This window comes from Camelus dromedarius, chromosome 28 (assembly GCF_036321535.1).
Source record: "Camelus dromedarius isolate mCamDro1 chromosome 28, mCamDro1.pat, whole genome shotgun sequence".
NCBI classification, from domain to species: domain Eukaryota; kingdom Metazoa; phylum Chordata; class Mammalia; order Artiodactyla; family Camelidae; genus Camelus; species Camelus dromedarius.
Genome location: NC_087463.1, coordinates 10,942,517 through 10,966,637, shown reverse-complemented (window position 1 = coordinate 10,966,637; position 24,121 = coordinate 10,942,517). Strand labels below are relative to the sequence as shown.

The window sequence follows — 24,121 nt, the reverse complement described above, 5'->3', positions numbered from 1 at the left end:
TTAGGCTGTGTTGTGCCTCAAGCCTCTTCTTTCTCCAAGATATTTTGGTTCGGTACAACTTTTCAAGCAAAGCTCACACAAATTTAGCAATATATTTCCCCCCACAAGAATGACTACTTTGGAGATTTATAAACTGCCATTGATTTGAATCCTTCACTATTTCTCTCATTTCCTTTACAGCTGTGTCACTGAACAACTTGCTGAGTCTCACTCTGCCTCAGTTTCCTCAACTGTGAATGAGATTAATAGAACCTCCTAATAGCATTGTAAGAAGACCATTTAAATGAATACACACGAGGTGCTCGGAAAATACTTGGTGCAATGCACGTGCTCAATCTACAGGGCTATAATGTACAACATACAGAAGAGAGCCACTATTTTTTATAGTAACTATAAATGGAGCATAATCTTTAAAAATTGTGAGTCATTATATACCTGTAATTATATAGTATTTTACATCAACCACACTTCAATAAATCAATAAAAAGTCAAAAAAAGCAAGTGCTCAGTAACTATTAGTAGTCATTATTATTACTATTATTACAATTATTATTCACCAATTGGTTAGGTTACCCTCCTCCTTTTGCTGTCAGTACTCTATAAAGTGGTTCAGTGTTGTAAATTTGCACACAGTAGTGGCCTGTGGATAGCTCTCTAATTCTGAAGCTAAACGTTTTGAAGATAAATCCCAGCTGAAGTTCTCAGTGTCTTTTCCAAGATACTTACATTATGCATCTTCATATATTCTTGGAGATATAGCATAATTATTTAATAATAAATCACATTACTTTTGCTTTCCTGATGTTTATCTTCTTGTTTTGTGTCTTAATTACAATAATTAATTAGGCAGAGTAAAACATAATTATTTTATATCCTAAGCATGAAAATTACTGGATTAGTCAATCGGGCTGCCACACAAAATACCACAGGCTGAGTGGCTTAACAGAAATGTATTTTCTCACAGTTTTGAAGACTTAAAGTCCAAGGTCAAGTGCCAGCTGATTCAGTGTCTGATGAGAGCTCTCTTCCTGGTACCTTTTCACTATGTCCTCACATAGTGCAGATGGAGTGAGTTCTGGTGTCTCTTCCTCTTCCTATAGGGACATTAGCACTACTGGATTGGGGATCCACCTTTACAACTTCATTTAACCATTAACACCTCCTTATAACCCCTTTCTCCAAATACAATCACACTGAAGGTTAGGGCTTCAATATATGAATTCGGTGAGGTGAGACACAGGTCAGTCTACAGCAATTACCCAAGTTCCACTCAGTCTCAGTCAACTGCTAACCAGTCCCATATTTTATTATCATTTTTAAGCTTGTCTTTAGTTTTATTTGGGTATCATGCTCTTACCACAGTCACTCATCTTCTTTGACCCACAACAGATGTGTTGTCCCAATTGAAACACTTTTTTCTAGTTGCCTAGTCTTGCCATCTTGAAGTTACATTCTACCTCTCCTTTATCATCCATTTCCAATGAGTCATCACATTTTTATTGACCCATCCTTTGAAGCCACTCTTAGTAATATCCCTTCATTTTTATTAACCCTGTCACCACCTCATTCCAGGGCCCTAGTCACTTCATAGATCACTGCAGCAGCATCCCAACTGATCTTGTCTGTGTCTCCCTCCCTCCAGAGGATCATGCAGTCAGTTACTCTTTCTAACAGAATCCTATCATTTTATTACTTGCTGAAAACTCTGCATTTCCCACTGTCCATCATATTGAGTTAAAGAAAGTCTCCTTGGTATTCACCAAAGCCTTCCAATTCTAATTAGTTTGTATTTGCAACTACTTTTCAACACATATCTTCCACAAATTATAAAAGTTGGGAGAATGGAACTAGGAGGAAATACTCAAGAATATGTTTCTAACCTACTATTATGCACTAATCTTTATTTTCTATACTGACTTTCTAGTGTGCAGCAACTCCCCAACAAGACTGCATTTTTCGTAGTGTCATGAACAGAAGATCATCAAGTCTAATCCAGCAATGTGTGACTCAAGGACCAAGACAGCACACAGGGGGCCCTGATACTCTGTGCTGCACGGAAAATAAGGTGATTAGGGCCAGAGGTCCCCTTCTCTTAGGGCAACATTGCACCCAAGCTCAGCTCCCTGTGGCTTCCTCCCAATACCACAATGGGATGGCAACTCCCCGTGGGCCACAGGAGGCAGTCTCTAGGAGGTAGGTACCAACATCCCAGAAAAAATGTGATATGCAGGTCCTATGTCAAACCAGACTGGCTGGCATCCAAGGTGTGTGTTTGTCCCTCTGCTAATAAGTCTGCCCTCACACTTGCCTTGTGCAGCTAGGATAGGCTGGATTCCTACATTAAAATACAAACCCATGATGCTTTTACTGTGGCACACTTTTAGGAGAATAGAGGAATGGGGGACACATGTAATTAGGGTTATCCAGAAAAAGAGAAAAAACAGAAAAAATAAACCAATAGAATAAATAAGGCGTAAAGCCTTCCTGGTCTGGTCGCTCCTTGGGTCTCCACTCTTGAGAAGTCTCCCATGTACTTGTACAAATTCGATAAAATTCGTACGCTTTTCTTCTGTTCATCAGGCTTTGTCAATTTAATTTTAGACCCAGCCAGGAACCCTAAGAGGGTTGAGGAAAAACCTCTTCCTCCCCTGCACAGCTCAATCTCTGCTGAAAGGCAACAGCCACCAAAATTAGACCTCAGTGCCTAAACCTCAAGGTCAAGCAGGAAGACCATCCTGGAACCATGCGATGTTTCACAGGGAAACATTTTCAGAGGTCAAGTGCAACTTCACCATGGAGAGCCAAGGCCAGCTTACATTGTTTTCTTCAAACATATACATCTTAGGTGTCTTTATTGTCCTCACTGGGGTTTTCATAAACTATATTTCTGTTCTCTGCAAAGACGCAGTGGACACCCTGTGTAACTTCAGGAGCCTAGAGTTTCCGTCTGCCGTTTCCTGATGATTACCACGAATATTCACAGAACTCTGGTCTGTCTTTTACCTAGAGGCTTAAGTTCCCAACCTATACACTATCAAACTCTCAGCCCAGAGGCGTTCAGCAGTTAATTATCTGTTGAATTTTAATGGAGCTTTGCCTTGAAGCAGGAGACCAGCAAGTATGCAATGCAAGACAGCTCAGCTCTAGACCCTGATTATCTGCATTCACTGTAATTAAGTGGAAACTCTTATACAGTATTTAAGTCTCTGAGTTTTCTGGAAATGCATGTCCTTAGGCTTTCAAAACAAACATTATATCAGGTTCTACATGGGTTATGGCCATCCAACTAAACCTTTTTTTTTTTTTTTTTTTTTTTTTTAAGATGAAAGAATTGCACCTAAATGACACTTTCCTGCCAGTTTCTCTTCTTTGGGATTTAAGATTTAAGGTAAATATAGTATGTAAATTTCTGCCTTTCAGTTGTATTCCTTCTGCTCTCCTTGAAGACAATTAGTTGTTCTAGAGGTACTTGTCTTCCCTCTTGGCCTGAAATAATCGTTAACTTTCCAAACTTAATTGATAGAAATGCATGTGTGTGTATGTACTGTATGTATACACACTGATTAATGGGAAAGATAATTTTCCAGGAAAATATCTTATGAAAAATTTAAGTGAACTACACATAAATATGTAATAAAAATAATATAAGAATAATTGAGGTGGCTATAAACACTCACCTCAGTTCAATATGTAGGATTTTATAATCCTACATATTGAAGAGACAAATGCTCATTTTCAGTCAATCTGGAAAATATGAGTGACTTACTCCAAATTCAATAAGCCTTCTGTTTATGATAATCAGATTATTTTTCTTCTCAAACCACTTTCATAGATCTTGTTGGTCCTGAGTCCTAATCCAACTTACTAATGGCAGATTCTTAAAAGTTGCTATTTCAAAGAATCTGGGGTTTGCTTATTTCTAAAAAAATACAAACTATAAATTCAGATTTCAAAAAGAACACTCAAAAGATTAATTTGGAATTTTGGTTGGCATTCAGCTTTTTCTTTGCTTTGCTCAGATTCACCAAATGCCGTCTGTTGATAAGATAAAGGTAATCCAAAGCGTGATTGATGTAAATTATACAAGAGTTGAGCTAGGATTGAAGCAAAAGCATCTTTTATAAAGAAAATCTGTTTATTCAGATCTTAGATAAAAACAATGAAAAACTATAATGAAATATGTTCTTTTGCTGTAATTTACCATACCGATTCCTTTTCTTTTATTTTTAATAAGATTGTGATTTTTGCTGGCAGTGCTAAAATTGTTTACTTCTTTTCTAATGTTAAAAAAAAAAAACCCACTAGCTACACAATTTAATACATGAAAACAAACTTATCTGCAACCTGAATGAAAACATTAGTTTTCCTTAGTGATTTCAGTAAGTTATCAGCACCTCCCCAACACAGTGATTTCATTTTCCAACATTAATTTTCATAAGAAAAGTTGTTGGTCCATTTTTGTTACTTTTAACCAAACCAGTGCTGTTGAGTACAAGATTTTCTCTTGAATCACTTCATGACAGCATTCTTTAAAATTAATCAGCCATTCACACAGTTAATCCAACACTTATAAATATCACCCATAAAACCTGATCTGGTATTTTTATCGCATACTCAATACCATTCAAAAGTGATAAGAAAATGAAGTCATTATGTAAATATAGATAAAATGCAGAAATAATCATAACATACTATTCATGGGTCATCACTTTTATTCATAACATCTGCAAAAAACTACAGATAATAACAACTTGTCAGTTTTCACATTTACCCGTATGATATAAGCAGATTCCTTATGGGAAAAAGCTCAAAAAAATGTCTTTCCCTCCAAAGGAAGACCGTAACTTGAATTCTATGACTTTCGACATTTTAAAATTGATCGGCTATCTGTATGTTGCCTCCTCTATACCAATCACCTTGCTGCCACTTGGGATTAGAGCCCACTGCGGTTTTGTCTATAGTTGCTCATCCACCTTCCATCCCAGATGCTAAATCAGCATGCCTCTGGGCATCACCCACTCACAAAGCAGTTCCCATCTGCCCACTGGGTTTGATACCCTTCCTACTTTAGACCTTTTTATCTACATCCCACACACCTGCTATGTCTCCTTTTGTCTTTAAAAGTGGGTCCATGGTGATGCTTTCACTAGCTTCTAGTATCTTTTAAAAAAGTTAAAATTTGGTGATTTGGGGGAAACTAAACATATTCAGTTTGTGTTATATTAAAGCGAATTTTTTTTTGAGAATACGTATTTTTTGATTATTAAAAAGGCCTTTTCCCCATACTGCTGAAAGCAATCTACAGATTTAATGTGATCTCTATGAAATTAACACAATATTTTTCAAAGAACTATAACAAATAATTCTAAAATTTATATGGAATCACAGAAGACCCAGAATTGCCAAAGCAGTATTGAAGAAGAAGAAGTTGGAGGAATAACCCTCCCAGACTTCAGGCAATACTACAGAGCTCCAGTAATCAAAACAGCATGGTACTGGCATAAAAACAGACATATGGATCAATGGAACAGAATAGAGAGCTCAGAAATAAACCCAAAGATCTATAGCCAATTTTTGACAAAGGAGGCAAGAATATACAATGGAGAAAAGACAGTCTCTTCAGCAAGTGGTGTTGGAAAAACTGGACAGGAGCACGTTAATCAATGAAGTTAGAATACTCTCACACCATACACAAAAATTAACTCAAAATGGTTTCAAGACTTAAATTAAAAAAGAAAACATAGGCAAAACATTCTCTGACATAAATCTTAGCAATTTCTCCTAGGGCAGTCTACCTAGGCAATAGAAATAAAGCAAAAATTAACAAATGGGACCTAATTAGACTTACAAGCTTTTGCACAGCAAAGGAAACCATAAGCAAAACAAAATGATAACCTGTGGAATGGGAGAAAATATTTGCAAATGATGTGACTAACAAAGGTTTAATTTCCAGAATATATAAACAGCTCATACAACTTAATAACAAAAAAAAAAAAACCCAATCCAAAAATGGGCAAAAGACCTAAACAAGCAGTTCTCCAAAGAAGACATACAAATGGCCTATAGGCACATGAAAAAAAAAAAAGCTCAATATCACTAATCATCAGAGAAATGCAAACCAGAACTACAATGAAGTATCGCCTCACACCAGTCATAATGGCCATCATTCAAAAGTCCACAAATAATAAATTCTGGAGAGGGTGTAGAGAAAAGAGAACCCTCCTACACTGTTGGAGGGAACGTAGTTTGGTGCAGCCATTATGGAAAACAGCATGAAGATTCCTCAGAAAACTAAAAATAGATTTACCATATGATCCAGCAATCCCACTTCTGGATACATATCTGGAGGGAACTTTAATTCAAAAAGAAGCATGCACCCCAAAGTTCATAGCAGCACTATATACAATAGCCAAGATGTAGAAACGACCTAAATGTCCATCGACAGATGAATGAATAAAGGAGTTGTGGTATATTTATACAATGGAATACTATTCAGCAATAAAAAATAAAATGATGCCATTTTGCAGCAACATGGACGGACCCGTAGATCATCATTCTAAGTGAAGTAAGCCAGAAAGAAAAATACCACATGATATCACTCTCATGTGAAATTAAAACAAAAAAGAGGACACTAATGAACTCATCTACAAAACAGAAACAGACTCACAGACATAGTAAATAACCTTATGGTTATTGGGGAAAGGGGGTGGGAAGGGATAAATTTGGGAGCTTGAGATTTGCAACTGTTAGCCACTATATATAAAAATTGATGAAAAAGAAATCCCACAAATTTCTTCTGTAGAGCACAGGGAACTATATTCAATATCTTGTAATAACTTTTAATGAAAAAGAATATGAAAACAAATATATGAATGTATATGCATGACTAGGACATTGTGCTGTACACCAGAAATTGACATATTATAACTGACTGCACTTCAATTAAAAAAAAAAGGCCTTTTTCTTATGAAGTGATGAATGTAATATGTTGTTCTAACTGTATTTTAGTATCCTTCTTTGGAAAAATTTTAAAAATGGCAACCATAATCATAATAATGTTACTAATCATAGTTATTTTTACTAAAATGCCAAACTTTGGATGCTCCAAGGATGTCATCAAAATTTTAGCTCTCATTTTTGGCAGTTCCTTCTGGAACTTTCTGTACCCAAACCAGTGATATATGAAGTAATTGGTCAATGACACCACCAGAAACACAATTACCAATTGCTCTGCATGTGGCATCCACTAGAAACCAGGATTATCCAGGCACAACTTTTTGTAGATGGAAACTTAGAGTTGAAATAAGTGTAACCATTTTAAGTCAAGATCATCCTTCCAAAGACCTGCAGCTTCAAGTGCTCTAATTGGTTGGCGAGTCAGTTGAGATGCCCTAAAACACCACGGGTCCAGGTGAGCTGAGAAATAAACTAGAAAATAAGAAAACACAAAGGAGAGAGGAAACTCGCAATCAAAAGGGGGAGGTACATAAAAACCACCTCAAATTTAAATACACCCTCACTTCTGCAACAGTCAGTTAAAAGCAAGGTAGCCACACAACAGGGTGACCTCTTTGCCCACCACCAGCAGGTGGCAGTAGACACACCTTTGGTAATACTTTGCATTTGTAAATTTTGGAATACTGTTCTTGTTCCTTTCAAAACAGGGAATTTCTGTTTATACCTTTCTCCGACCACGCTGGTTTTCTTTTCCCTCTTTAAAATAATGATATGAAGTTTCATTCTAAAAATATGATATGAAATAATTTATGAAACTGTTTTCTATTTTGTATTTTGTTATTCTTGACAAATGTTAGACTTCAGTCTAGGCTTCTGAGACATTTTGGGGGGACTGAAAAAAAATGCCACGTCTCCTAAATGGATTGGGTTAGTCACTTGGAATTACAAACTTTCCAGTAGAATGCTACCTATGAAGGTAATGGTATATAACATTCGTAATGGTTCGGGTTCATGTCAAACCACACCATTTGGTAAAAGGCCATCATGAGGAGACAGGATCAATATCAAACTAATATTCTGATTTATAAATCCAGAATAAAACCTTCTAGGCACAGTAATACATTTGGGTGGATAGGGCCTAAAAGCCGACCTTCCTGGTGTGTGTGTGTGTGTGTGTCTGTGTCTGTCTCTACCAGTTCTCATTCAGGCATCTAAGCTTCAGAAATCCCACACATAAAGGGAAGTTTGCTAGGAAACACCTGCATGACAGCCTCAGAACTGAAGTCAAGTGTGGGTTTTAGTAACACAAAGCATTTGTGTTCACAGCAACAGCAGCCCCTGAACCATTTAATGGGGCATCAGTCAGAATTTACACATGAAAGGGGGCTAGGATGGGTCTCTGTGACCTGGACCAAACTACCAGTGACTGGAATATTTCCCATATATTCCCAGGGAAGGCGGAGAAAACAGGTGTGTAATTGGATATTCCTCACTCATAAAAGGGAAACACAAAATCATGTTAAACTCCTAAATCCGCACCTAGGTTAAAGCAGAATTTTGCAAGGAGGATAAACACCTGTTTGCAGCACAGTCTGTAAAAACATCAAGCATTATGAGATTATTATGGATCTTGTAAAAACCAGTCCAGGGGCAAAAAAGAATATGATGGAATTGATTTATTTCAGGCTGATATTTAATGAAAAGCCAGATCCTGAGGACAAAGTTGTTATGATGTTTCTCCTCCCTTCAGAGCCTCCAGCATCCTCTTCCTGTGATCTGCTACCAAGCGAATAGCTGTGCGCTGGATATTGCTGTCATTATTTTAAAACAATCAAGTATGTATGTTTGTATTTATATATATATGACTTTCTCTTTGACAAAATATGTAATTGGAATGGATGTGTTAATATCACAGCTGAGTCAGGCCACCTGCTGGGAAACGGCTGTATTTTATCAACAACCTAGCCAGACATGTGCTGAGACAGGGCATCCCAGCATACCACCCAGTAATGTGACATAAGTTTGCAGATTCAAAATAAAGGAGATTCACCAGGAGTGAACCCTAATGTACACTATGGACTTTGGTGATGATGTGTCAGTGTAGGTTCACCTGCTGAAACCTGTGTACCATTCTGGTGGAACACGCTGACACTGTACCACTAGGCGAGGCTGTTGGGGGCAGAGGTAGGGGTTGGGGGTATCTGGGAACTGTTTTTCTACTTAATTTGGCTGTAAATCTAAAACTCCTTTAAATTTGAAGTCTATCAAGTAAATAAATAAAGGAGCTTCAGTGATGATCCACCAGGGCAAACTCCTGGTCTACTGAAGCCAAAACCATCTAAAGGAGGGATCTTCTTATCTCATTCCATAGCAATGTCAACAGTTTAGGGGTACATTTCAGATATGCCTAAAAGTCTCTAATAACATGAATCTTAATGTCTTCAGTTTGTCCCCTGCAAATGAATGTAAATCATGCTGAAATTATGTAAAGGAGAAGGACCCTATAGGGCCTTCCCAGGACAGACCCCTCCCTATATCCTCTGCTTTAGCTCATCTCTGAAATATCTAGATATGAGTATCTGATACACATTTCCTGAGTTGTTTTACAGATGTTAAAACCCTCACAAAATGGAAGAAGTTAACTACCTGATGACCATGAGCATGTGGCCCCCGGGACTAGGGAGTCTAAGGATTGATAATGTTAACCCTTATGACACTGTCCCATTACCTGACCATCTACCAGTCAAAATTGTGCACAAGCTGATCACATACCCTGCAACGCCCCTCCCTCATCTGGCCTTTAAAAACGCTTTCCTGAAACCCATCAGGGAGTTTGGGCCTTTGGAGCACCAGCTGTCCCAGACTCCTTGTCCAGTGCCTTACAATACACGCTGTACTTTCCTTCACCACAACCCAGTGTCAGCAGATTAGCCTGACCGCATGCAGGCGAGCAGACCCAAGTCAGAACCATGTCTTGGTTCACTGACTTGAACCGGACTTTCAATTAACGTGTTAACCCACATGCCCCCTGGGACTGCGTATCTCTTGAGATCTCCTCCCAATATTCTTGGGTCCTCAAGTTTCCAAATTTCTGAGAATGCCAAAGTGGCTTACATTCTTGGGGTCTCCGTTACTTCTCATCATGGATTCCTGTTTCTCCTCATGGTAACACAGACAGGACAGAAAACATATTCATGACTGTGGAAAATGCTACTGAAATTTGATTTTGGGGTAATGGTTAAATCAATATAAACAACTTCAAATAGAACAATATATTTCCCATTTAAAAATGTCCTTCTGTCACCTTTCACGAGACAATGGTCCCTGGCTGTCCAGCTCCTATGTTATTACCTCACCCTAGGTCTCCAGTTCCTCTCTCCTTTCCACCTTCTCCAGTCTTCTCTCCTCCACTTTTGGTAGCAAAACACACAGTCCTGTAATTTTCTTATCCAGAAAAACGTAACTGACGCTTTTTATAGCTGGGTTTCCTGCTGGCACCTGTGCCCTTAGAGCTATACCTTCCACAAATACTTATTAAGATTTTGACAAATAAAGTTTCTCTCCAAAGATGAATTTTGCTGCCAGCTATAAAGATAATATATCTTTTACTTGGTTATGTAAGTTGCACTTATGATCTAAGACCTAAGATCTAACTTGTTTACTTTTTTTTATAGAAATACAGAATAAATCTAAATAAAAAAACAGGTCTTTTCTCATTTCCCCAGTGCTTAGAAAGAACAGAGATATTACCATATAGTATAAAGCTCAGGATCTGCATGTGAAAGATGAACATTTTGAAAATGAATAATGGTAATTTCGGACCATGTGTGTCCTAAGTATGTTGCTGGAGAGGACACCAGTCTGACTCTCAGCCCTAGCATTTCTTCATTAGGTTCATCGATTCATCAGGTGCTTGTGTTTGACTTTCGCCCTGGGAATAACCAAAAAGGACTACTTCCTCCCTAGTCTCTAACAAAAGCTGCAGATTTACGTGGCGTGGACGGGTGTTGCCCTTAGATTACATTCTGATACGATTCCACCACATTGAGAAACAGAACTGCCTATCCTCGGGGTAGTAAGAGCCTGAGCCCATAAAGACAAATATTAGCCTTTAAAATTTTACCTTTTACAGGTGACAGTTTAGAAATTGGCCTCATTTACATCTCTTGCCAACTGATGCATGTGAATATATATATATAAACACAAATAGGTCTATTCTATTCATTCATACACTCACTCAGGGAACATGTATTGAATACCAACAACGTGCTAAGCACGATCAGTGAGATGGAAGAGGTACAAGTCCCTGAGCTCAGACAGGACAGATGGAAAGTTAAAAATACTACTAATCACAAGATCAGGTTTCCTGATGACTCAAAAACCCGTAATGACATCAACACAGATGTGTGTGTGTGTCGCTGTGTAACAAGATGACCTGACCAGCCATGGACACAACTGTGGTTGGCTGTGTGTGAGTAGCCCCCACCCCTTATTATGGGGTCCAGGTGCCTGACAATGTGACCTTAGGGCCGAGTATCCGTATTTCTGGGGCCCCCCCAGAACCAACCTGGGTTGCCCACAAGCCTCTGGTTGCCCTAAACGCCCAGGCACAGCTGCTGCTGGGCTCAGATTTTACTTGAACATCCTTTGACTTTCCAACTTCACGTCACCCCAGGCTGAATTTCAAGACAGACTGGCATTTTCCTCTGAAATAAGAGGTTTCATTAAGCTTTTCCTCTTCCAGTTAAGCTCAGCCAGAGTTGTCTCTTAGTAGATTTCTCAGCTTTCAGAGTTTTGTTATGAGTTCCTTCTGGTCATGTTGTCCAGTCTTTCATTTATTTTTTGAATCTGAGTTGTAGGACCAGGATGGGTTCAAGTTCAAGGGCCCCTCCATTAACCCATAGACCATCCCTCCTGCCAAAAGGTTCCTCGCCCAGAAAAGCAGTGTTTGCAAATGTGTTTGAAAATAAGGGCCACCTAACTGATGCCACAGCTCGGTTCATGGCAGCCTGGGACCCTGGTCCCTCCACACATATATGCTTATGTAGCTCGGCTCTCTGTGTGACGAACACGTTACCTCTGTATTATTCTACCCTCTTCTTAGGTTCTAGGTCCTCTAGTTAAACAGACTCAGGTTCAAATCCTATCTCCTTACTCCTTTTGTGATTATGACTAATTTATTTTACCTTTCTCCTCCTAATCTTTATCTATAAAATACTAATTTCATTGGATTATTCTGAGGATTAAATTCTCACATTTACACAGTTAATGTTAGGTCATTACTTATCCTTTTACAAACTCCTCCAGAGGCTAATGAGTACATGGGTTAAATGAGTGTGTTGGGTCTCTAAGGTAAAAGATACAGAAACACAAAGACACACATATTTTCTTTAAATGAAGCTTTCTGTCCTAAGATTTCTTCCTCTACCTATATATCAACACACAGATAGCCTCATCTTGAGTCCAGCAGCCCCCTCAAGGCTAGTTCTCTGGCAATAGCAATATTAAATAGTAGATGCTAAACACTGAAGACCCCCCAGCTACTTACCACCTCATTCGTATGACTGGGTTTGTGTGCGGGGGAGGGGGGGTCCCTTCTCATTTGACTCTCGTGAAGTAAATGATTCAGAAGCAATTTGACACAGGTATAATTTCACTCAGTATCTTACTGCCATGCTATAGTACTATTTGCCAACTGTCAGTAACAGTTAACACTGTGTTACTGCTCAGGGGAATGTCAATACGGAAAGAAGGGGTTGCTTTAAAAGGAGAAGAAGGAAGAAGGTGGGGAGGAAGAGGGAAGAGAACACTGCAAAGTAAATCAGCTTCGTTCAAAACCCTTGAGGTGATTCAGGGATATAACTGGCCTAAGTTTTACATGTCTATAGGTTCCATGTGTTTCTGTACCAACAAGCAAACTGAGAAGAAAAAATAAGGTATTTTGCATTCATCTTTATATACTCATGGAAAAAGCTACCTTTGTTGTAAAATCGGGGTGGTTTGGTTTTCAGTTTGAAGCCTAAGCACAGTAACTATTACACCATTTTCCAAACTGGATTTCACAGAATGCCACGGTCTTGTAAGATGTTAACAGATATCCCGTAAGAAGGGTCCCTAGGTTCCAAGTTTGAAAAAAGAGGCTTATAACCTTCCCTTCTGTAAGATTCACAATGTGCATGATCACATTCAAAACTCTGAGAAGTCCCACAGGACAGGTGGGTGGATGGACAGACCTTTCAACACTGTTTAACCCTGAATCTCCAAAATGTATTTGACAAGGGAAATCTCATTTTTGGAGAACTTCTATATCTCATAAAAGAGTTGACCCCTCTATGGAGAAATTTTCTTATCTAAAGTGGGGAAAAAAATACCTACTTTATATTGTTATTGGAAAAATTGAGTTAACCCAAAGAAAGTATTTAGCACTGTGTCTGTCACATACTGGGTCCTCCATAGATGTTAGCTGCTATTGTTGTGGTTATGGTTATTACTAAAGGACACTACTTCTTGAGGCGGCTGGTGGGAGAATTACAATTTTAAGCATGATCATAGTCTCTTTTCCTCTCATCAAAGGTGATTGACACTTCTCTCTTTGCTGAGGAGTATGATCACCATCAACGAGTCTACGTCCTTGATGTGAGAAGAGTGCATGTCTCTACTCCTTGAATCTCAGCTGATTTTGTGATAAGTTTTGACCAACAGAATATGGCAGAAGCTGCATTGTGAGTTCCAGCCCAAGGCTCAAGAGTCAGACCTTGTATTCCCGGACACTCACTGTTAGACCCCTGCGATCTCTGTGTGACCTCCATGTGAACAACCCCAAGCTGGCCTGTGGGAGGATGGGACCTGGAGAGAAGCCCCCATCTTTCTACCCAAGATTGTCATATAAGCAAGCCACCCCCTACCAATATACTGGCTGATTGCAGGTACATGAGTGAGACCAATCCACCTGGCTCAGACCAGAAAAACTGCCCACTCTTCTAATGAACTATAAATTAAATAAACAGTCATTGTTTTAAGTCACTCAGTTCTGAGATGGTTTGCTATACAGAAAAAGCTAATTGATACATTAGGGAAAAAAACAAAACTCTAATCTCCTCTGCTTGCAGTCTCTCAAAAAGAAAATCTACTTCTGAATGCAATGTGATGTTAATAGAATGTACATTTTGCTGTTTACTCGCTGTCATTGATCTATAAAACACACAACATCTCTTTGGAGTTGAAAATGCTCTCACAAAGATTTTTTCAAACATATTTATGTATGCATCTAATCATACCATCAGCACCATTTTTAACTGAGAAGGATGGCAATCTATGTATCAAATATATTATCATTTTTATATTCATCTATGCACCTTAGGAGTGATACCTTGAGTCAAGGAATAAGGGATACATTGCAAAGATAAGATGCTGCTGGAACACCACTGGGAATGTCATTTTTGTAGAGCATCTCCTAGTAGTTCTTATTTCAAAAAACAGAACACTGTCTTTTATTCGATCATTGTCCTTAAAGACTGCACACACAAAAATCAAAATACTGGAGTAGACGTTAATGACTCATTAAAACATCACATGTCATATTACATTTGAGTCTGCAGGCATTGGGACCACAGTACTACCTAGTAACACCCAGGCTTTCGTAACAAATTTTACTGAAGGTACCTTTTGAGTAGAAGAGGACTCAGGAATGCCTTTTCTCATCATCAGGAACTCTGCAATACTAGTTTTATTAATTCACTGAACACTAATGGAAAATGAATACCATTAGCTTATATCACAATAGAAGTATTATCCAGGAATATTCTTTAGGTAATTCAACAATTGTTCACTGACAATTACTGTGTCTTGGAACCTTGGTAGCCATTAATGATTCAAAATGAGGAACTCTATCCCTGCCCTCAAAGAGCTCCCAGTCAAGTGGAAAAAAATTCCCCTGAGGAACAATTAGAATTCAAAATTTCTCTACCTTCCCACAATCTGAACCTTGTAACTGGCCAAACTTGCCATTGATTCTATAACTGATTCAATTATAATAGGCATTATTTATTATATTGCTAATTATTAACAGAGAGAAAACAAAGCACCAGGAATTAAGTTGTATCAATAACTCGTAGGTTTTCTTTTTAATGTTCATTGTTAAAAAATGAATTTGATGCTACCCTCCTTGTAATAGCCATTCTAGCACTTGGACATTAGGGCATTTCAACTGGCTTCTCAAATGTCCATCAGTGGGTACCAGTTGGGATCTGCAGGAATATTTTGAAAGTGGGGTTAACTTTAGGTATTTGGATAATATTGCTAAAATCACTGGACAGAACCTACTATGGTTATAAGCATGCACCTTGACATGAGACTGACCTGGGTTAACATTCTGACTTTGCCCAATTGGCTGCTGTGCAATAGTGAGCAAGTCACATGGCCTCCCTTTCCTCCGTCTTCTCATCCTCACCCTTCCTTGTTTTATGTTTACCCAAGAACAAAAATGCACCACACCACAAAACAAAAAGTACAATTTTACCATTGATAAAGTTTCTGATTCTCTTTTTTATAAAGTGAAGAGTTTACTGCTTCAAGGATCTCAAAATATCAAACCACTACAATCTATTGCAGTTCAATGCAGAGCAGCATAACCTACTACATAGATTCAAAGAATGAGGACCTGTCCTCTGCTGAATGTTGACAGATTAAGTACTAAGCAGTCATAGAGCAGCAGGGTTCTGATCTCAAAAGAGCTTTAGAAATTTTTATTAAGCTTCACAACACAAGGACATGTCGTGAGCTTGTAACAGCAGTTCCTGTTTTGTCTCAAATATTTAAAAAAGCAATTCAAAAAGATACATGCACCCCAATGTTCACAGCAGCACTGTTCACAATAGCCATGGAAATAACCTAAATCTCCATCGACAGATGACTGGATAAAAAAGTTGTGGTATATTTATACAATGGAATACTACTCAGCCATAAAGAATAAAATAATACCATTTGTAGCAACATGAATGGACCTGGAGTCATTCTAAGCCAGAAAGAGAAAGAAAAATACTATATGATATCATGCATATGTATAATCTTAAAAAAAAACAAAGAACACTAATGAACTTATCTACAAAACAGAAACAGACATAGTAATCTTATGGTTACTTGGGGGGAAAGGGGTGAGAAGGGATAAACTGGCAGTATGAGATTTGCAAATATTAACTAGCATATATAAAACATAAATAAAGTTACTTTTGTATAACACAGGGAACTATATTCAGTATCTTATAGTAACCTTTAATGAAAAAGAATATGAAAATGAATATATATATGTATTTATGTGTATGACTGAAACATTATGCTGTACATTAGAAATTGACATTGTAAACTGACTACACTTCAATAAAAAAAAATTAACTTAAAGTTAAACATAAAAAAGACAAAAAACAAAAAAACCTTCCTATCATTGGTCTTTGCCTCTGAAGCCTTTCCTCCCCACTGTCTCCTCCTTTATCTTTTCCTTGTATTTCCTCACCCCCTTCATTTTTTAACTCCCAAGATAAAAAGACCCAAGGACACACACCCAAGCACCTCTGACTGATCAGAATAGCTTTCTCCCAACTCAGAAGGTATCTGGAGTTTCTATAAAAGACAGCCCCATTAACTGTATTTACAAAGTTCTCCTCAGATCTCTCTGAACCAGCCAATGCCTAGCCTGCTCCTTCCTCCAGCCAGGGGAGAAAAATCTGCCAATTCTTTGCAGAAGCCCAATACTAAGTTATTTTTAAAAACTGCATTCCCCTAGAAGGCAAAATATAATAGAATCTTAAAGAAATTTCAGTAAAGTCCTGTATTTAGAGGATTCTAGTTAAGTGACTGTTTACCAAATGCCTGAGAGCAAGGTTTTTTAGCAAGAGCATCTTTTGAACACCACAGTGCCTTTTACAGAAAATGCAATAAAATACACTTAAAATTACAATGCACACAACTTAATTTTTATAAAGATTCAGAAAGAATTATAGGCTCTTGTCAGGCCTGAAGTCACATTATTAACAGTCATTTTTATCATCCATGCCTGAGGATCCCAAGACTAAAATAAAGCTGCCCTGTGAGAAGTAATAGCGTTTTTATGTACTTTGATTTTTCTTTGTGTTGTAAACGTAGAAGCAAAGTGAAAATAAATTATTTGGGTTTCTGGATAAACATATGCTTATTATACTCGAAGAGTTTAAAAAGATGGAAAACCACTTTCTAGAGCAGCTGTAGGAGGAATGAGCAAGAATGCCCAACTCATTTAAACTGACAACCTATATAAATGGAATTTCCTGCATAATTATTGGTTCTTCACTTAAATGTAAAATAGACTCTAAAGCCATGTTTATTCTCAGAAAGTATCTGTTGTGTGGGTCTATTTTTATTATGACATGCAACATATTTCGAGAAACATCTGAACACTGGGAATCAGTATGGTCTCTTACTTCCTGCTTCCCTGAATCCCACAGGGTACCATCTGTCCAAAAACATTTAAGCCTTTCACCAGTTTTATAGGATATAATAAAACAGTGATGATTTACCTTCCTAGGCAAATCTGTCACCCAGTTCTTCTAGGTAGAGCGTCAGGTTTTAAAATCAAAATGTTTATAGGAGCGCATAATAGGGAATAAATTCCCCTCAACTGTCCTGAAATTGACTTCTCTCTTAAAAGGGAATTGGGTTTAGAATCAAAACCTTGCAAATGTTTATTTCTCTCATACGATGCAACTTAGAAGGGAGCAAGGAGGCTCTAGTAAAGCCAAGCAGAAGAGAGTCAGTGGCCCAGGTCTAGGAAGTCACATTTATGAGACATCAGACCACAGGTCAGCAAGCTAGGAAGAACCCACAGGGAGGAAAGAGGAGGGCCACAAAGGCAGGGCTTACAGCGGGATGTAATGAAAGTGCCTGGCCAAAAAAGGGCAAGGGTCTAGTTCAAGAAGTTAGGGTTATATAAAATAAACACTTATGGTTACCACCAGGTAAACGGGGTGGGAAGGGATAAATTGGGAGTTCGAGATTTGCAGATACTATTATACATAAAATAGATAAGCAGCACATTTCTACTGTACAGCACAGGGAACTAATTCAGTATCTTGTAATAACCTATAATGGAAAAAAATATGAAATGGAATATACATATATATATGTATGAGTGAAACACTGTGCTGTACACCAGAAATTGATACATTGTAAAGTGACTACATGTCAATAAAAAAAGAACGCAAATTCTTTTTAAAAAGCAAAAAAGTATAAACAACAAGGTCCCACTGTATAGCACTGGGAACTGTACTCAATATCCTGTAATAAACCATAATGGAAAAGAACGTGCGCAGGCGCGCGCGCGTGTGTGTATAACCGAATCACTTTGCTGTACACCAGAAACAATACTGTAAATCAACTATAATTAGATAAGCGAATAAATAAATGTATAAAAAGAAGTTAGGATCAAAGCAGAGGGTTACAAATAGCCACAGAACAAACTAGAACATCCAGGGTCAAAGGCAGCTTTGAGACAGGACTGATACGAGAAATAGAGGAGATCCGGGAAAGGGGTCCACAAAAATTAGAAGTTCCAGTTTCCACTCTTGAGTTCTAAAAACTATCAGAATCATGACAGGTTAAGTCAAAGCAGAAGCTCCCAGCTAACCTGTGTCTCCAAAGCTCCCACAGTAATACTAAAAACCCTCCTGTCCGGTTCTCCACAGAGTCTTGTTACTTACCAACCCTTTAAAATGTACTGCATTCGAAGGAGCCTATTGAACCAAACAGGGGTCCTTTGAAAAGATTCTAACGTGGACCCTCATTGGCAAAGGTCCTTTTGTTTAGGAAGCACCTTTGTGCTCGGCTCTGGAAGTGCTTAACTGGAGAGGTCTTTTCCTTTCCCACTGCTACTCAATTGTACTTTACCTTGACTAAGGTCTTCCTAAGAAAATGGTTCTTTTCATTGTTCAGAAATTATTTTCTTTAAAAAAAAAATCATACATTGTTTCTTATTGCTGAAGTTTCTCCTTGCATATTCAGTCAGTAATGAGAGGAGTCATTCTCCTCAATGAACCAGCTCTTTAAATACGTCCTGGTAGCATTTAAAGAACAGAGTAATGCAAGCTTTCTTTACTGTTCTCACATATAAACAGACGGGCATAACGTCAGTCTCAGATTGATGAGAGCTTTGTAAAAAATGAATATCCGTAAAATTCAAGGCCTTACAAACTAAAAAAAAGTATACTGCATTTCAAGTGGAGACAAAGCCTTCTTCTCAAAGACCTATGTTTACTGAACTTCATTACAGGCAAATGAAATAAAATTCCCATACCATTTTGAGAAAATGAGCAATAATGGTGGGAAAAAAAAAACAACAACACTGGACCCTGGAGGACAAATGAATGGGGGAGGTATGGAGATTCCTCAAAAGACTAGGAATAGACTTACCACATGACCCAGTAATCCCACTCCTGGGCATGTATCCAGAAGGAACCCTACTTCAAAAAGACACCTGCACCCCAATGTTCATAGCAGCACTATTTACAATAGCCAGGACATGGAGACAGCCTAAATATCCATCAACAGATGACTGGATAAAGAAGATGTGGTATATTTATACAATGCAATACTACTCAACCATAAAAACAAACAATGTAACGCCATTTGCAGGTTTATTTTTTAATGGAAGTGCTGGGGATTGAACCCAGGACCTCATGCTGGCTAAGTACACACTCTACCACTGAGCTATACCTCCCCTCATTTTTATGTATTTTTGTATCAGTTCATTTAATTGCATTTTAATAAAGTACCAGCCTGTCAAGGAAAAAAAAAGTGACTGGAAAAAAAAAATGATCCAAAGTTTGAGAAGTAGCAAAATAAGCAATGTAAGATTAAGAATCAGTAAAATTTTAAAAATTCTATTAAGTCACCTAATGATTAAAAACACTTTGAAACCACAGAATGGAAGAAAAATAATAGGTTCTTTTAATATTTTCTGATGTATTAAACACATGTGTTTAAAACAACGAAGGCTTAATGTTAAGTGCAGTACTCTTATTCCTCATTGGGAACCTTTAAAAACTCTATCTGTAGCTTCTCTTATATCTCTAAATAGTGGGATTGTTCCTTGATTTATCATCTTTAAGACATTATTTATTGACTTCTCTCAATGATGGATGAGTATTTAACTCACTTACGCCACCACTTCCTCCTCCCAGTATATTGATATTGGAACTAACCACATTGGTTATCACTGAAACTTTTAATACTCATCTCTCTTTATTCCTTCTGCTTTCAATGATAGATAATACATACTGATTTCATAGTTTGTAAGAGACCGTTATTGTCTTTATCTCCTGCTTTTTAGCATGCCTTCCTTTTTTATCATCTACTTTCTGCCAGATACTTTTAACTTTTCAGGATAGATTCATTACTGTGTTGTGCATTGTCTATAGGAGGATTCAGAAATGCCCAAATATGTAAACACTGTTTATATTTTCAAAAGTCTGTAAATAGTGCTTGCTGATGGACCAAGTCACGTATAAAAATTTATTTTATTTCACTCTTTTAAGTTTTCTAGGGATTTATATTTCTTCTTTTACAAGAATTTTTGTATTATAATCTCTTTCTCCCTCAAACCTTCTATCAAACCGACCAAGTCTCTCTTCCCTGGAGATCTGCCTCCTAGACGCTCTTCTACTCCAGCTGGCCTGAGTGATTCCCTAGGTCAGCTGCAACAAGTTTCTTTCTGGGATGTTCCTTCATTGTTTTTTCTTACTTTGCATCCACTCTGTGATACCCGTAGTGGGCTTAGTTATCCCGCGGTCCACTTTCAAAAGAGACATGACCATGACCTAATTGCCAGAACTTGTGAGTGCTGTCTTATTTTTTTAAAGAGTTAAGGTCTTCGTAAATGTAATTAAGAGTCTTATTGACAAAACAGAAAGCCACTCACAGACCTAGAAGGAACATTTATAGTTACCCAAGGGGAAGGGGTAGATGGGCAGGCATAAATTAGGAGTTTGGGATTAGCAGATACAAAGTATTATATAAAAAAACAGATAAACAACGAGGTCCTACTATATAGCACACGGAACTCTATTCAGTATATTCTAATAACCCATAATAAAGAATATATATACACATACATGTAATAGAAGAGGAAACTGACCCTGAAGGCAGAGACTGGAGTTAATAAGCCACACGTCACAAGCTAATTAAGGCCTGAGCCAACAGAAGCAGGAAGAGACCAAAAAAAAAAAAAAAGCCCCAAAAAACAAAAAAATACACACAACAACCAGAATCTCCCGTAGAGCCTTCAGAGGAAAATGCAACCCCACCGACACCTTGATTTCAAACTTCTGGCCCCCAGAACCGTGAGAGAATACACTTCTGTTGATCTAAGCCGCCCCGTTTACCGAACGTTGTTACAGGAACCATAGGAAACGGATGAACCAGCCAAGACCCCAGGGCAGTGAGGAAGTGCCTGGCCTGCCCCGACGCCTGGACACCGCCAGTTGAAATGAAACAAGGACAATTCCTCTTCCTCTCGTAAAGGTGGAGCTGGGGTGAAAAGCCAGGGAATAGGACGCCGAACGCCGCCCGCTCCACGGAACGTCCCGCCCGGTCCCCTTCACCCTCCGCGGAACCGGCTTCCCGGAGCAACGCGCGCCGGCGCTCGCTGGAGTCGGCCGCTCTCCCCTGGAGCACACCCTGTCACGTAATAAATCCTCCCTTTAGTGTCTAGGCCTCCCTGCCTTGTCTCTGAATTCTTTCTGCGGTGAGACAAGAACCCCTTCTCCCTCAACATTCCTACCTCGGCGTTTTCCACGTCCTCAGGCCTCTCCCGGACTCCGCCAGGTAGGAAGACGCCATCCTGAGCCGCAGTCCGCCCAGGTGTGCTTGCGCCAGGGGAGCCAAACTCGAGCAGGCGGAAGAATCTCCTTTTTAAAACTCGGCTTCCTAGGCCCCACCCAGCAGCCCCACCCCGCTCAGATGATTGGCTGAGACCCAGCAATTTGCTTTGCTAACAAGCTCTCAGGTGATGCTTATACAGCTGATTGGGGCCACACTCTGAACACCACTGCTCACAGCTGAAAGAACTTGCCTGAGTATTACAAACAACTGGGGCTCTTATTCCAGAATAATCTCTCAGGCCCACAATAATCTGATAATTACAAATCGTTACATTTAACCCCTGGAGATTATCATCAAGGAAACTTGAGTGGCTGCAGCCTCTTTTCAGCTTTTTTTCATCTCTCTCCTCCTGCATCTGACTTTTGTTTCTACAAATTGTTTCGCAGTCTGGTGTCCATAAATACCCCACCGTTTTTTCTACGTTATATCTGGGTTGTGCCTTTCAATTCTTAGAAACTTTCTATCGGTGCTGGAAGTGTCGTTGGGGAGACAAATGAGCATATTTGCTAAATAAATCATCTTGAGATGGAACTCATAGGTAAGGACGTGAAATGTAAGGAGGATTCCCTTCCCTCTGTCTACCAACTTAACTGATGCTCAGGTCACAAAGTGGATATATCAGGTAAAGTGAAAACTCTTCAGTATTAGAGGGTGAAAGGCCAGGATCCTCGCTTCAAATGCCTGGCTAACTGAAAGCATCAAATTTAATACAGAAGTTATAGTTTTCTAGGATCTAATGATCTTAAATCCAAGCTTTTCCACTGAAATTGTAATTTCCTTTTGCCAAATTCTCCCCGGTTGCTATTATTCTTTCCAGCAGCCCCTGGAGGATGTGGTGGGGGAATCCCCAGTAAAAGCATAAAAGGTTTGAATGGTTTCATAACCATACATCAATCCAGCTTTGAGGAGTTATACCGGTAGCACCATGAATACCAGGCAACTGACCAATTCGCAGTTTATTTTCTTGGTGATAAAAATATTTGCATACATTTGGAAGTGTATTGAAGCAGGAAATCTCCAGGAGAAGCAAGAGAGAGATAGATGTATACTGCACTAAAAAGACAAATTTAGAGGCAATAAATTAGAGATAAAATGCTAAATTATTTCTTGAGGAGTTTCAGCTTCTACTGAGTCTTCACCATGAAGAAAAACCAACCAACCAAAGAAAGAAAGAAACAAAAAACAAACAAACAAAACACTGTGATAGATCAAATGTTCTACTGGATGAAGACTTCCTTGAAGGAAGGGCTTTGTCTAATCTGAACTCTTACCGCTTTAAATAGAGAACACAGCCAGCTCTGACGCTGACCCTAGAAATGTGCATTTACCCTTTGCATTACGGTACTCTTATTAGGACATCCCATGGTAGTTTCTCTGATGAAGTACCTTAGACATTAACTATCAGCCAGAGGGAAGGAAAGGAAAGTAGACTACATTTTCAACTCTAAACTTATTAAACCTCTAACACAAATCATCACATCACTTCTGCCATAAACCATGGCAATCCACAGAGATGCATTTAATCAGTCTCTCTCAAAAATAAATCACTGGTGCCCCACAATGTGCACATTTGTAAACCTCTTCCTATTAATCTCCTGGTACTCATGGTTTACTGACTGTTTTTAATCACTGTATGATGGAATATTCTTAAAGGAATAACTGTTAACGTGAAGTTCCTTAGCCAAGAAGTGTTCAGCATGAATTGATAAAATTACCATCTACCCAAGTGTATCTCATTACAATATCATCTAATAAAGAGGATAGCATCGTTAATAGCTTCTAATAATTAATAAGGATTCAAAATATAGTAAGTAAAAAAAAAAAGCACCACAGTGTAATTAACTACATGCTAAAATAAAAGGGGGGGTTCACAGAGTAACAAAGTGTGGTGCAATTCTGCATCAACCTAAACCCGTATACGTATTAAACTTCAGTGTATATCAGAATTACTTGAGGATCTAATACAGAAAACAGCCTCACTGCCCTCAGGTAGGGGAAGGCCTCACCTGGTATTTTTACCAAATTCCTCCAGAAGATTCTGATACAAAGCAAATCTGAGAAGCATTGCGCTTAGGAGCTAATTAAACTACGACACAGGTAACAAGAGAGAGACCAATTCAACATTAGAGATGGCTTTTGATATTGAAGAAATTCCTACCTCCTTCAAACAGATAAAATAGTACGGAGAGAACTTTTTTTTTTTTTAGAGATCTCTCTGTTACAATGTCCCCATCCATATTCTCCTATTAGTAAGAGGGTA

The 24,121-nt window shown here is 38.5% G+C and overlaps 1 protein-coding gene across 5 annotated transcripts in view; it reads right to left on the bottom strand.

Moving 5' to 3' along the window:
* The window catches only part of DCC (DCC netrin 1 receptor), a 984,533-nt gene that overhangs the window by 578,680 nt on the left and 381,732 nt on the right, over positions 1 to 24,121 (bottom strand). Inside the window, exon 1 of one of the 5 annotated variants that reach the window (XM_064480350.1) lies at positions 21,761 to 21,902. The exons of the other annotated variants lie outside the window; for them this stretch is intronic. The gene's annotated coding sequence lies outside the window, so the exon portion shown is untranslated. Of the gene's footprint in view, positions 1 to 21,760; positions 21,903 to 24,121 lie in introns of those variants that run through there. 5 annotated transcript variants of the gene reach the window in all.